The following is a 6,519-nucleotide window of genomic DNA, read 5'->3' as shown; positions in this document are numbered from 1 at the left end:
AGGCTGGCACCAGTTGGCGGAGGAGAGAAGACGCGGCTCCTGCATTCAGCCTGCCCTGGCACAGCTGGTTTCTGGCTGATACCTAAGTCTGGGCCACAGCCCGAGGGGCTGGGCCCGGGGTGGCTGGCTTTGGGGACTTGCTGCCAGGCAGGGTACCAGAGGGTAGATCCTGGCCAGCGTCTTGGGGAAGCCCCTCTCGGGAGCCTCTGCCTCTGCCCAGCAGGCCCTGCCCAGGGTCTGCGTTGGCCATGGACCCAGCGCTCTGCCCCTGCTTGCTGCCGGAGGTGAAGGTGGGGGTGGTGCTGGCGGGACCGGGCCTGTCTGGGGCGGGGGTTTTGGCCCCAAGGCTGTCTACGCGGCCAGTCTCCTGGCCAGGTACCTGCAGGGGCTCATCTCGGTGGCTTCCCGGAGGCCCTTTCTCCCCCAGGTATAATAACCCCCTTCTCTGCAGCGATCAAGGTGGCTGTCCCCCATCATTCATAGAGTCCCCAAACTCTGAGTCTGTTGTTTTGAGTTTATCCTGAAATGAAGCTGTTGAGAAAGGGGCTCAGTGACAAGTTCCCGTTCAGGACACACTGAGGTTTCAGTGTCAACCAGGAGCCAAAGCTTCAGCCCACAGGACTCTTGCTAAGTTGGCCCCATCAGCCATTCACTCGCTTCTTTGCCCAACGCCCTCCGCCTTCCCTCTCTCCTCCCTTCTCTGCTTCTCTTCTTTCCTTCTTCCTGAGTGAAAGGTTCTGTGCAGTTAAAAGATGGAGAGATCCAGGGCCTTCCCTGGTGGCGCAGCACTATGAAGCTGGCTGCAGCCACTTCACCACGAGTTCGATCCCCAGCCAGGGAGGTGACCCACAGGGCGCAGCAGACCTCTCCTGACCCGCCGCAGCTCCGCTCAGCAGTGTATTTCAATCAGTCTGCTTGTTCTGCTCCCCACTCTGTCTCTAGTGAAGCCTCTCACCGCCCCTGAGCCTCTGGCCTGTACCCCAGTTCTGTATGCACAAATAAATAAATCTTTTTAAAAAAGATGGAGAGATCCAGGCATAGTTTCTGGCAAGTAGGAACTTTTTTGTGCCCCCGGGGAGGTTTGCCAACCTCCATGGGGGCTGGAGAAGCCGCACCCGCTGGGGTCAGGGTTAGGGTTAGCCGGGCCCACTGGGGAACACGGGTAAGCCTTGATAGGGCATGGAAGTTGCTTTTTCAAAACTGATTCATCAATGACGCTTACCAGTTCCCAGAATGCAGGAAGTTCCCGAACTCGGGGGGCTCAAAGCTAGGCTGCTCTCGGTGTGCAGATAGTGACAGCCCCAGTTTCAAGGTTCCTGCCCCCAGCCTCGCCCCAGCGCCTGGACCTTACTACACTGAGCCTCTTCATCCTCTCTGTTTGTGTCTCTGTGGGCCAAGGACATAGCAGTACCATCTCCCTCTCACGGTGAGTCACACAAGTGACCACAAGAGATGCATACAGGGACCCCCATACAGCCTTGAGGGCTCGCCAGGGTGGGGAGCAGCAGGGTAGGATGCGCTTAGTCCTTACCTGCCGGGGCCCCAGAGCTACGTGAACGCTCGTGGGCCCTGACGCAGTCCCCTACCGGGCCGCCGCACAGGCAGAGTAAACCCTCGACAGCTGCGGGTAGAGACAGACATGAGTCCACACATAGGTGGGAGAAGCCGGACTTCAGAGGGGGCTTCGTAGATGCTTCTGTTTCCACAAGGCACCAAACAGGCGGGCTGCGGGGGGACAGCCTGGGGCAGGGGCAGGAACAGCGGTGGGGTGAGGGGCCCATGACGCTGTGTGCAGAGCTGCTTATTTGGAGGCTACCTTTGGAGCTGCAGAGGGAAACCTTTCCTGCCCGTGCTCGGACCGTAGGAGCTTTGCTCGAGACACTGTCGGGGGCTCCCTGGTGGCCCAGCGGGCTAAAGCGCAGCACTGCGAAGCTTTCAGGCCACTGCAGCACCAGTTTGATCCCCAGCCAGGGAGTGCCACTGTCTCCAGTGAATCCTCCCAACTCCCGCACCTCTGGCTTACACCTGTTTTTTTGTTTGTTTGCTTTTTAAAGATTATTTATTTGTGCATACAGAACTGGGGTGCAGGCCAGAGTTGCAGGGGGTGAGAGGACTCACCAGAGACAGAGTGAGGAGCGGAACAGGCAGATCTGCTGAAATACAAAGCAGAGGGGAGCAGCGGGGAAACACAGGAGAGGTCCGCCGCGCCCTGTGGGTCACTCCCTGGCCGCGGATGGAGCTCAGGCTGCAGCGACTTTGGACAGCTTCGCAGTGCTGTGCTTTAACCTGCAGCGCCAGTGGGAAGCTCCATTTTGGCTCGTTTCTTCCGCCACACAGAAGCATTTTAATCAGGTGCAGCCCCATTTGCTGACGTTCTCCCCGTTCTCTTGCTGTGGACACAAAACGGTCTCCCTCTGAAGTGGGCGTGGTTGGTCCCACTTTACAGATAGAAAACTGAGCCTCACCCGAGGCCCTGGGCGCGCGTCTCGCACACAGGCCTGCTGCGGGGCTGTCTCGCTGTCCGCCTCCAACTCCAAGCTCGTCCCCACCCCGGCGTCTGTCCTGGCCGCTCACCCTTCTGGGATTTCGTCCCCTCAGCTCGCCCAGCCCAGCTCCTCCTGGGCATTTGGGCCTGATTCAGGCATTACCGCAGGAGACCTGCCCCGGGCAGCCTCACCTGGGCGTCTCCGGCCCTCCCTCTCGCCACACTGTGGGTTCGTGTTTATTCACTCACTGGCCGGTGGACGGTCACCTCCTCATGGCCCGGCCTTGGACCTTGTGGCCTCAGTGGCCAAAGCAGCCTGACACGGAGAAGCCCGCAACTGCTTGCGGAGGGTCCTGAGGGGATGGGCACCCCGCTCTGCACGAATCCCGGGCCTGAGCATGACTTGCTATGCTCCTCAGTTCCTGCGGCAGCCCCCACTCTCAGCCCCCCGCGCCCTGGGGCAGGCGCCAGTGGGTGAGGCTGCCCCGCCTGGGCTGGCGCTGCTCTGGGCACCCTGACCTGGGTCTGAACCTGGGCTCAGCTCTCACTTCCTGCCCCTGCACGACCCTTCCCCCTGCAGGGCCCCTCCTCTGGAGCTCGCGTGTCCCCCATATTGCATTTCTCCTAGGAGAAGAAGCGGGGAGGGGCTGCATGCACAGCCAGGGGGGCTCTGCTCGGCCAGGGGTGGCGCCCCTGACTGTGGGAACCACATGACTCCTGGGCGGTGGAGGAAGGAGCCTGGGTGTCTCCGCCCACCCCGAGCAGCGTGAAGAACAGGATGAACACTCATCTGCTGGGTGGGGTGCAGGGGGCATGGACAGCTTGACCTTTGGAAGCCACTCTAAGCTCTTGGCTCATGAGCTGCCCCAGGGCGGCAGGGCTGGGACTTGGTCGCGAAGGAGGGACAGGGTAGGCAGGTGCTGGCATTGGGGTGCTGGTGCAAGTGTGGGAGAAGCTGGAGAGAGGCTAAGGGGCGCAGAGGCTGGCCCTGCTTATTTACCTGGGTCAGTAAGGACGCTGGGAACTCTAAGATGCTTCAGGGTTCCCAGAGCTGGGCGTGGGGAGGTGAACCCGGGAGTTGGAGCCAGGCCGACCTGGCTTTGGGTCCTGTGTTGCCACTTACAAGCCACAACGCTCTAGCTACTTACTTCCCCTTTCTGAACCTCACTGCTCGCACCTGCTAGATAAGGGTAGTTGTATAGATTCAAGGCGGCAGTGGGCACCTTGAAACAGGACTTTGCAAAAAACCTTTCTGCAAAAGGAGGTGTTCTGTGCAGACCGGGCCACGATGTTACAGTGAAATGTGCTGTGTTGTCGCCAGCCCAGCCTGTGAACCAGGAATGAGGTCACCTGGTCCTTACAGGAACAGTTCCTTTGTCACCCATTCTATAGTGGAGTCTGAGGCTAAGAGATGACATGTTGGCCCAACGTCACAGCCACTTGGAGTTCATGACCCCCATGTCCTGCGCCCTGCTACACACCTGTCACTCGGGCTGGCTGATGAGGAACTTTACAAACTGTAAAGTGATGGGTAGCTTCACGATCATCTTTTGCTTTTTATGATAATTGCTATTCCTTAGCCGTTTTTCTCTAGGGGGAGCTGCGTGCTTCCAAGTTCTGCCACCAGGGGGCAGAAGAGCCCAGGGATGGCACTGAGGGGTCTCTGGGAAGCCAGGGGGTGGGGGGGGGGCTGGCTACCCAGCCTGTAGTTAAGGGTGGGGGAAGGGAGGGCGCAGCCTCTGAAGAACAGCTCAGGAGCAGACCTGCAGTCTGACCAGGGTGCTTAGAATTCCGAAGCAGGGCTGGAGGTTCCCCCCTCCCAGGAAGCTCCCCCTGACTCTAGGGCTCAGTTAGAAGCCCGCTGGGTCACAGTCTCCAGGCAGCATGTCACCACGCCCCGCTGGTCAGTCACACGGTAAAGGGAGTGCTCTGCAAAGGTGGAGGGAGCATCCTGAGCCTGAGGGATGCCTGTGGTGGAGGCTGGGGAGACCACCACTTGGACCAGCAATGTCCCAGCCATTCTATCCAGTTCTTGGCTAATAACGGGGCCTTCAAAATCACACTGGCTTGAGCTTTGATGACCCCCCTTAGCCCTCTGAGCAGGTCCTAGTTGCCCCATCCACAGTTAGAAAGCAGGAAACCGAGGCTGAGAGAGTCAAGGGGCTTGCCTGAGGTCACACAGCAAGGAAGAGGCGCCTTGACCCTCTCTGAACCCAGGCCCTCCTGGCCCAGGGCCCTTTGTCATAATAATGGCCACCATGAGGCCCAGGCCCAGCTAGCAGCCCTCACAGCAGCTCTGTGAGGTGAGCCGGTGGGATGGGCCCCAGCCCGTGCTGGGGCCAGCGACGGGCTTCTGGGCAGCGTTTCCCAGCGCCGCGTGGTGACGTCACTGGTGCTGGAAGCCGGCCACGCGGGAGGAATACACTGTAAAACCAGCCCCCTCATCCTGGCATCTCTGGTCCCACCTACACCGGAGCCGGGTGTTCATCACCTGCCAGCACCTTGCTGAATGGTATGAGCCCCCTGAGGCGTAGAGAAAGGTGAGCGAGGGTGCCAGCCGCCCTCAGCTCTGCTTCCCACTGGCTTCGCCCTTGGCCTGGCCTTCCTGGTGCCTGAGCTCTGGGTCACGCCCTGCTTGGGTGTGGAGATGATGCTGCCGGTGGCAGCTGAACCCCTGATCCTGTTATCCTCTCTAGGGTGTGACCAGTGTTTCCCCCAGCCACCCCCTTGGCCTGATGGCTGGGGAGGGGGGATCCTGACCCAGCCCATCTGCTTAGCTCCAAATGAAGTCTCAGTCCCCATGGGCACTGGGGTGCCTGTGCCCTGAATCTGTAGAGGCCTTCTATGCCCCTAAAGCTGGGACCTGCAGCAGAGTGGCCCTGATCTCCCCCAAAGCATGACATCAAATGGTGTCACACGGACCTTGCCTCCACGCCTGTCTGCACCTGCCCCTTTGGGGTGTGGCAAGCAGGGCGCGCAGAAGGCAAGTGTGGATATGTTCTGGGAGGCTGCACTGCCGGGCAGTGGTGGTGTCGGGCAGCCCTGGTCACTTGGGGCGCCCGTGGCTTCCAGGACCCAGCCCAGAGATAGTTCAGTAATGGATCCGTGACTGGGGGCCCCAGAAAGCAGCGGGAGGCTGGCCAGAAGGTGTGGGCATGCGAACAGGGGTGGGGTGAGGTGGGTCTGTGGGGGCGGGATGGGCGCCCACACCCCCTCTCCCCAAACAGGTGCCTCCCTCCTGGATACCCCCCACCGTGTCTGCCAGCTTCCAGGAAAAAGTCGATGCAATCGCTGAGTCGGCGTATCAAGGTTGGTATCACCCAGGCAGCTCTACAGGATGAGCCTGCTGCTTCCAGGGCCCAGCAGGGCCGGCCCAGGGGCCTGGACCTGGCCAGGCTCCCGTTACCCGCCCTGCTCCATTGTTCCTGCCTGGCCCCCAGCCCCACCCTCTGGCCCAAACATCACCTCATGCCCAAACCCAGCCTCTCTCCAGCTCCCAGATGCCAGCCTTGGTCGTCACTGGGCAGGAACGTGAGTCAGAAGACTGGGGCTGGAATTCTGGGACCGCACAAACTGGCTGTGTGGTCTTGGGCAAGTGCCTTGACTTCTCTGAGCCACAGTTTCATCATCAATGAGATGCAAGATCGTTCCCTCTGGACCTCATGGTTGAAAGGATGGAAAGTGCCCAGCAGGGTGCTGGCATGCAGGAAGTGGCCTTCACAGTCTCTCCCCATTTCCCTTGACATGACCTGTCCACCAAGGCCTGTGGGGAAGAAGGAAGTTGTGGAAACTTCTGCTTGCCCATCTGACATTAAGCAGCACACCGCTGTGTGCTGTTTAAGTCAGAGGAAGCCTCCTCTCGCTTCTCAATGCGCACAATGCGCACTTAGGAAATGAGTTTGCGCTCCATGCTCTGCTCCAGCCACCTCCGGGGTGGTTTAGGAAAAGCTGACTCACATACAGGTGGGGGCTCCTGGCGTCATTGGAGCCTTCGGGGTGTGTTGGAGGGTGGTGGGCACTCCTGGGACCAATGT

Source organism: Condylura cristata, unplaced genomic scaffold (assembly GCF_000260355.1).
Source record: "Condylura cristata isolate star-nosed mole 26May11 unplaced genomic scaffold, ConCri1.0 scaffold00008, whole genome shotgun sequence".
NCBI classification, from domain to species: domain Eukaryota; kingdom Metazoa; phylum Chordata; class Mammalia; order Eulipotyphla; family Talpidae; genus Condylura; species Condylura cristata.
This window is presented reverse-complemented; position numbering follows the sequence as displayed.